This window comes from Limanda limanda, chromosome 4 (assembly GCF_963576545.1).
Source record: "Limanda limanda chromosome 4, fLimLim1.1, whole genome shotgun sequence".
NCBI classification, from domain to species: Eukaryota; Metazoa; Chordata; class Actinopteri; order Pleuronectiformes; family Pleuronectidae; genus Limanda; species Limanda limanda.
The window spans coordinates 32,005,374-32,012,873 of NC_083639.1; positions in this window are offsets into that span (position 1 = coordinate 32,005,374).

Below are 7,500 nucleotides of genomic sequence, written 5' to 3' on the forward strand. Positions count from 1 at the left end.
CTGCTCCAGTTCAGTTCTGTGATCATCTGACACGTTTCCAACATTAACAGGTTTTACATCAACAAACACAAACTTGAGGGAAATCATCTGGAAACTCTGAGACTTTAATCTTTTCTACGTTTCGTATATTTGTGTGTTTCTTCGTGCTGGTCACGCTGTTACCTGTGTTGACCTGTGTTGACCTCTGTTACCTGTGTTGACCTGTGTTGACCTGTGTTACCTGTGTTGACCTGTGTTGACCTCTGTTACCTGTGTTGACCTCTGTTACCTGTGTTGACCTCTGTTGACCTGTGTTGACTTGTGTTGACCTGTGTTGACCTGTGTGTACCTGTGTTGACGTCTGTTGACCTCTGTTGACCTGTGTTGACCTGTGTTACCTGTGTTGACCTGTGTTGACCTCTGTTACCTGTGTTGACCTCTGTTACCTGTGTTGACCTCTGTTACCTGTGTTGACGTCTGTTGACCTCTGTTGACCTGTGTTGTCCTCTGTTGACCTGTGTTGACCTGTGTTGACCTCTGTTGACCTGTGTTGACTTGTGTTGACGTCTGTTGACCTGTGTTGACCTGTGTTGACCTCTGTTGACCTGTGTTGACCTGTGTTGACCTGTGTTGACTTGTGTTGACGTCTGTTGACCTGTGTTGACCTGTGTTGACCTCTTTTGACCTGTGTTGACCTGTGTTGACCTGTGTTGAACTCTGTTGACCTGTGTTGACCTCTTTTGACCTGTGTTGACCTGTGTTGACTTGTGTTGACGTCTGTTGACCTGTGTTGACCTGTGTTGACCTCTTTTGACCTGTGTTGACCTGTGTTGACCTGTGTTGAACTCTGTTGACCTGTGTTGACCTATGTTGACCTCTGTTGACTTGTGTTTATCTGTGTTGACCTGTGTTGACCTGTGTTGACCTCTGTTGACCTGTGTATAACTATTTTTACCTGTGTTGACCTGTGTTTACCCTCCTGACCTCTGTGTTGACCTGTGTTGACCTGTGTTGATTTGTGTTGACCTGTGTTGAACTCTGTTGACCTGTGTTGACCTGTGTTTACCTGTGTTTACCTGTGTTTACCTGTGATGACCTGTGTTGACCTGTGTTTACCTGTGTTGACCTCTGTTGACCTCTGTTGATCTGTGTTGACCTGTTGTCTGCTTCCTGCCTCTTCACCATCTGCCCTCATACGAGCCGTCAACAAGAGGAATTTCATAATAAAACTCTGGAAAAAAACCCACTGGCTTCTTTCTGCTGAGTGGTTTAATGAGGCTGTGTTTCTCCACCAGGCTGCAGTACCTCTCGCTGCCACTTGGGAGCTGCTGCATTTAGAGCTGCAATGTGTAATTTGTAGAAAATGAAGATATCACTTAAACAGCTTTGTGTGTGTGTGTGTGTGTGTGTGTGTGTGTGTGTGTGTGTGCGTGCCCCAGTGTGTCAGGAGCACTTTCAGTTGCATCATGTTGTTTCCTGCGTTGCATCATTTACTCACTCAGGTTTTGTTACAGCAGCGGAGCCGTGCTGCGTTCGCTGGCGTCCGGAGAGACGGCTACGATTATTGATGCAGCAAAGAATTTTCCCTGTGTTGAAGTTCAGACTCGTGAGCTGCATCTTTAGTGTTCAGTGTATCAGTGTGGCGCCCCCTGGCAGCATGGAGGAGCATTACCCTGCAGGTCAACAAGAGATTCTGCTCCTCTGCTGTTTTCTAATCATCACACTTGGAACCTGATCTTTATGAAAACCTGCTGATTTCATGTTCCTGGATAAACAAATATTCTAGATACAATCACAGAGTTAACGTCAGTGTTCAGGTCCTGATAACTTCTGATTCCTGTCTGTGGTTATTATTAAAGATTAAAGTCGGCCGGACCTTTAACGTGAGTCTGTCCTGATCCCGAAGCAGCGCTGGGACATCGCTAAAAATCTAACGTCGCTTCCAGGTCGCGATGCATCGAACAGACGACTCCTGTCCCAGCTCCAGTTTTTATTAAGGAAACGTCTGCATTCAGATTGTGATCATGAACTCTCCTGATTGGCTGCTGGCCTTGAAACTTGCACCACACGTAATTTGTCTGTGACATTCAAAGTTTTGATGGTAGTTATTCAGTTCATCACGACTTAATGACCTCATAAAAACATATTTAACTGCAGGAAAAAATGACAAAGAAAACAAGACAAACGTTTTAAAGCACAAAAACATGTAGAAACAACAAAAAGACAATGATACACAACGATTTGTGTCCTGTCTCCTGTCTCCTGTCTCCTGTCTCCTGTCTCCTGTCTCCTGCCTCCTGCCTCCTGCCTCCTGCCTCCTGTCTCCTGCCTCCTGTCTCCTGCCTCCTGTCTCCTGCCTCCTGCCTCCTGCCTCCTGCCTCCTGTCTCCTGTCTCCTGTCTCCTGTCTCCTGCCTCCTGCCTCCTGTCTCCTCCCTCCTGTCTCCTGTCTCCTGCCTCCTGTCTCCTGCCTCCTGCCTCCTGCCTCCTGCCTCCTGCCTCCTGCCTCCTGTCTCCTCCCTCCTGTCTCCTGCCTCCTGTCTCCTGTCTCCTGTCTCCTGCCTCCTGCCTCCTTCCTCCTGCCTCCTGTCTCCTGTCTCCTGTCTCCTGTCTCCTGCCTCCTGCCTCCTGCCTCCTGTCTCCTGTCTCCTGTCTCCTCCCTCCTCCCTCCTGCCTCCTGCCTCCTGCCTCCTGTCTCCTGCCTCCTGTCTCCTGTCTCCTGTCTCCTGTCTCCTGCCTCCTGCCTCCTGCCTCATCCCTCCTGTCTCCTCCCTCCTGCCTCCTGTCTCCTCCCTCCTGCCTCCTGCCTCCTGCCTCCTGTCTCCTGTCTCCTGCCTCCTGTCTCCTGTCTCCTGTCTTCTGCCTCCTGCCTCCTGTCTCCTTCCTCCTGCCTCCTGTCTCCTGCCTCCTGTCTCCTGCCTCCTGCCTCCTGCCTCCTGCCTCCTGCCTCCTGCCTCCTGCCTCCTGTCTCCTGCCTCCTGCCTCCTGCCTCCTGCCTCCTGCCTCCTGCCTCCTGCCTCCTGCCTCCTGCCTCCTCCCTCCTGTCTCCTCCCTCCTGTCTCCTGTCTCCTGTCTCCTGCCTCCTGCCTCCTGTCTCCTGTCTCCTGCCTCCTCCCTCCTGTCTCCTGCCTCCTGCCTCCTGCCTCCTGCCTCCTGCCTCCTGCCTCCTGCCTCCTGCCTCCTGTCTCCTGTCTCCTGCCTCCTGTCTCCTGTCTCCTGTCTCCTGCCTCCTGTCTCCTGTCTCCTGTCTCCTCCCTCCTGCCTCCTGCCTCCTGTCTCCTCCCTCCTGCCTCCTGCCTCCTCCCTCCTGCCTCCTCCCTCCTGCCTCCTGCCTCCTGCCTCCTGCCTCCTGTCTCCTGCCTCCTGTCTCCTGCCTCCTGCCTCCTGTCTCCTGCCTCCTGCCTCCTTCCTCCTGCCTCCTGTCTCCTGCCTCCTGCCTCCTGCCTCCTGCCTCCTGTCTCCTCCCTCCTGCCTCCTGCCTCCTGCCTCCTGCCTCCTGCCTCCTGCCTCCTGTCTCCTGTCTCCTGTCTCCTGTCTCCTCCCTCCTGTCTCCTCCCTCCTGCCTCCTGTCTCCTGCCTCCTGCCTCCTGCCTCCTGTCTCCTGCCTCCTGTCTCCTGCCTCCTGTCTCCTGCCTCCTGTCTCCTGTCTCCTGTCTCCTGTCTCCTGTCTCCTGTCTCCTGCCTCCTGTCTCCTGTCTCCTGCCTCCTGCCTCCTGCCTCCTGCCTCCTGCCTCCTGTCTCCTGTCTCCTGTCTCCTGCCTCCTGTCTCCTCCCTCCTGTCTCCTGCCTCCTGTCTCCTGCCTCCTGCCTCCTGTCTCCTCCCTCCTGTCTCCTGCCTCCTGCCTCCTGTCTCCTGTCTCCTGCCTCCTCCCTCCTGTCTCCTGTCTCCTGCCTCCTGCCTCCTGTCTCCTGTCTCCTGCCTCCTCCCTCCTGTCTCCTGCCTCCTGCCTCCTGCCTCCTGCCTCCTGCCTCCTGCCTCCTGCCTCCTGCCTCCTGCCTCCTGTCTCCTGTCTCCTGCCTCCTGTCTCCTGTCTCCTGTCTCCTGCCTCCTGTCTCCTGTCTCCTGTCTCCTCCCTCCTGCCTCCTGCCTCCTGCCTCCTGTCTCCTCCCTCCTGCCTCCTGCCTCCTCCCTCCTGCCTCCTCCCTCCTGCCTCCTGCCTCCTGCCTCCTGCCTCCTGTCTCCTGCCTCCTGTCTCCTGCCTCCTGCCTCCTGTCTCCTGCCTCCTGCCTCCTTCCTCCTGCCTCCTGTCTCCTGCCTCCTGCCTCCTGCCTCCTGCCTCCTGTCTCCTCCCTCCTGCCTCCTGCCTCCTGCCTCCTGCCTCCTGCCTCCTGCCTCCTGTCTCCTGTCTCCTGTCTCCTGTCTCCTCCCTCCTGTCTCCTCCCTCCTGCCTCCTGTCTCCTGCCTCCTGCCTCCTGCCTCCTGTCTCCTGCCTCCTGTCTCCTGCCTCCTGTCTCCTGCCTCCTGTCTCCTGTCTCCTGTCTCCTGTCTCCTGTCTCCTGTCTCCTGCCTCCTGTCTCCTGTCTCCTGCCTCCTGCCTCCTGCCTCCTGCCTCCTGCCTCCTGTCTCCTGTCTCCTGTCTCCTGCCTCCTGTCTCCTCCCTCCTGTCTCCTGCCTCCTGTCTCCTGCCTCCTGCCTCCTGTCTCCTCCCTCCTGTCTCCTGCCTCCTGCCTCCTGCCTCCTGTCTCCTGCCTCCTGCCTCCTGCCTCCTGCCTCCTGCCTCCTGTCTCCTGCCTCCTGCCTCCTGCCTCCTGCCTCCTGTCTCCTGCCTCCTGTCTCCTGTCTCCTGCCTCCTGTCTCCTGCCTCCTGTCTACTGTCTCCTGCCTCCTGTCTACTGTCTCCTGTCTCCTGTCTCCTGCCTCCTGTCTCCTGTCTCCTGCCTCCTGTCTCCTGCCTCCTGTCTACTGTCTACTGTCTCCTGCCTCCTGCCTCCTGCCTCCTTCCTCCTGCCTCCTGTCTCCTGTCTCCTGTCTCCTGTCTCCTGCCTCCTGCCTCCTGCCTCCTGCCTCCTGCCTCCTGCCTCCTGCCTCCTGTCTCCTGTCTCCTGTCTCCTGTCTCCTGCCTCCTGTCTCCTCCCTCCTGTCTCCTCCCTCCTGTCTCCTGCCTCCTGTCTCCTGCCTCCTGCCTCCTGCCTCCTGTCTCCTTCCTCCTGCCTCCTGTCTCCTGCCTCCTGTCTCCTGCCTCCTGTCTCCTGTCTCCTGCCTCCTGCCTCCTGTCTCCTGCCTCCTGCCTCCTGCCTCCTGCCTCCTGCCTCCTGCCTCCTGCCTCCTGCCTCCTCCCTCCTGTCTCCTCCCTCCTGCCTCCTGTCTCCTCCCTCCTGTCTCCTGCCTCCTGCCTCCTGTCTCCTGTCTCCTGCCTCCTCCCTCCTGTCTCCTGTCTCCTGCCTCCTGCCTCCTGTCTCCTGTCTCCTGCCTCCTCCCTCCTGTCTCCTGCCTCCTGCCTCCTGCCTCCTGCCTCCTGCCTCCTGCCTCCTGCCTCCTGCCTCCTGCCTCCTGTCTCCTGTCTCCTGCCTCCTGTCTCCTGTCTCCTGTCTCCTGTCTCCTGCCTCCTGTCTCCTGTCTCCTGTCTCCTCCCTCCTGCCTCCTGCCTCCTGCCTCCTGTCTCCTCCCTCCTGCCTCCTGCCTCCTCCCTCCTGTCTCCTCCCTCCTGTCTCCTCCCTCCTGCCTCCTGTCTCCTGTCTCCTGTCTCCTGTCTCCTCCCTCCTGTCTCCTCCCTCCTGCCTCCTGTCTCCTGCCTCCTGCCTCCTGCCTCCTGTCTCCTGCCTCCTGTCTCCTGCCTCCTGTCTCCTGCCTCCTGTCTCCTGTCTCCTGTCTCCTGTCTCCTGTCTCCTGTCTCCTGTCTCCTGCCTCCTGTCTCCTGTCTCCTGCCTCCTGCCTCCTGCCTCCTGCCTCCTGCCTCCTGCCTCCTGTCTCCTGTCTCCTGTCTCCTGCCTCCTGTCTCCTCCCTCCTGTCTCCTGCCTCCTGTCTCCTGCCTCCTGCCTCCTGTCTCCTCCCTCCTGTCTCCTGCCTCCTGCCTCCTGCCTCCTGTCTCCTGCCTCCTGCCTCCTGCCTCCTGCCTCCTGCCTCCTGTCTCCTGCCTCCTGTCTCCTGCCTCCTGCCTCCTGTCTCCTGCCTCCTGTCTCCTGTCTCCTGCCTCCTGTCTCCTGCCTCCTGTCTACTGTCTCCTGCCTCCTGTCTCCTTCCTCCTGCCTCATTCCTGCCTCCTGCCTCCTCCCTCCTGTCTCCTGTCTCCTGCCTCCTGTCTCCTGTCTCCTGTCTCCTGCCTCCTGTCTCCTGTCTCCTGCCTCCTGTCTCCTGCCTCCTGTCTACTGTCTACTGTCTCCTGCCTCCTGCCTCCTGCCTCCTTCCTCCTGCCTCCTGTCTCCTGTCTCCTGTCTCCTGTCTCCTGCCTCCTGCCTCCTGCCTCCTGCCTCCTGCCTCCTGCCTCCTGCCTCCTGTCTCCTGTCTCCTGTCTCCTGTCTCCTGCCTCCTGTCTCCTCCCTCCTGTCTCCTCCCTCCTGTCTCCTGCCTCCTGTCTCCTGCCTCCTGCCTCCTGCCTCCTGTCTCCTTCCTCCTGCCTCCTGTCTCCTGCCTCCTGTCTCCTGCCTCCTGTCTCCTGTCTCCTGCCTCCTGCCTCCTGTCTCCTGCCTCCTGCCTCCTGCCTCCTGCCTCCTGCCTCCTGCCTCCTGCCTCCTCCCTCCTGTCTCCTCCCTCCTGCCTCCTGTCTCCTCCCTCCTGCCTCCTGCCTCCTGCCTCCTGTCTCCTGTCTCCTGTCTCCTGTCTCCTGTCTCCTGTCTCCTGTCTCCTGTCTTCTGCCTCCTGCCTCCTGTCTCCTGTCTCCTGTCTCCTGTCTCCTGTCTCCTGTCTCCTGCCTCCTGCCTCCTGCCTCCTGTCTCCTGCCTCCTGTCTCCTGTCTCCTGCCTCCTGCCTTCTGCCTCCTGTCTCCTGTCTCCTGCCTCCTGTCTCCTCCCTCTTGCCTCCTGCCTCCTGTCTCCTGCCTCCTGCCTCCTGTCTCCTTCCTCCTGCCTCCTGCCTCCTGCCTCCTGCCTCCTGCCTCCTGTCTCCTGTCTCCTGCCTCCTGTCTCCTGCCTCCTGTCTCCTGTCTCCTGCCTCCTATCTCCTGCCTCCTGTCTCCTGCCTCCTGCCTCCTGTCTCCTGTCTCCTGTCTCCTGTCTCCTGTCTCCTGCCTCCTGTCTCCTGTCTCCTGTCTCCTGCCTCCTCCCTCCTGTCTCCTGCCTCCTGTCTCCTCCCTCCTGTCTCCTGCCTCCTGCCTCCTGCCTCCTGTCTCCTGTCTCCTGTCTCCTGCCTCCTGCCTCCTGCCTCCTGTCTCCTGTCTCCTGCCTCCTCCCTCCTGTCTCCTGCCTCCTGTCTCCTCCCTCCTGTCTCCTGCCTCCTGTCTCCTGTCTCCTGTCTCCTGCCTCCTCCCTCCTGTCTCCTGCCTCCTGTCTCCTCCCTCCTGTCTCCTGCCTCCTGCCTCCTGCCTCCTGTCTCCTGTCTCCTGTCTCCTGCCTCCTGCCTCCTGCCTCCTGTCTCCTCCCTCCTGTC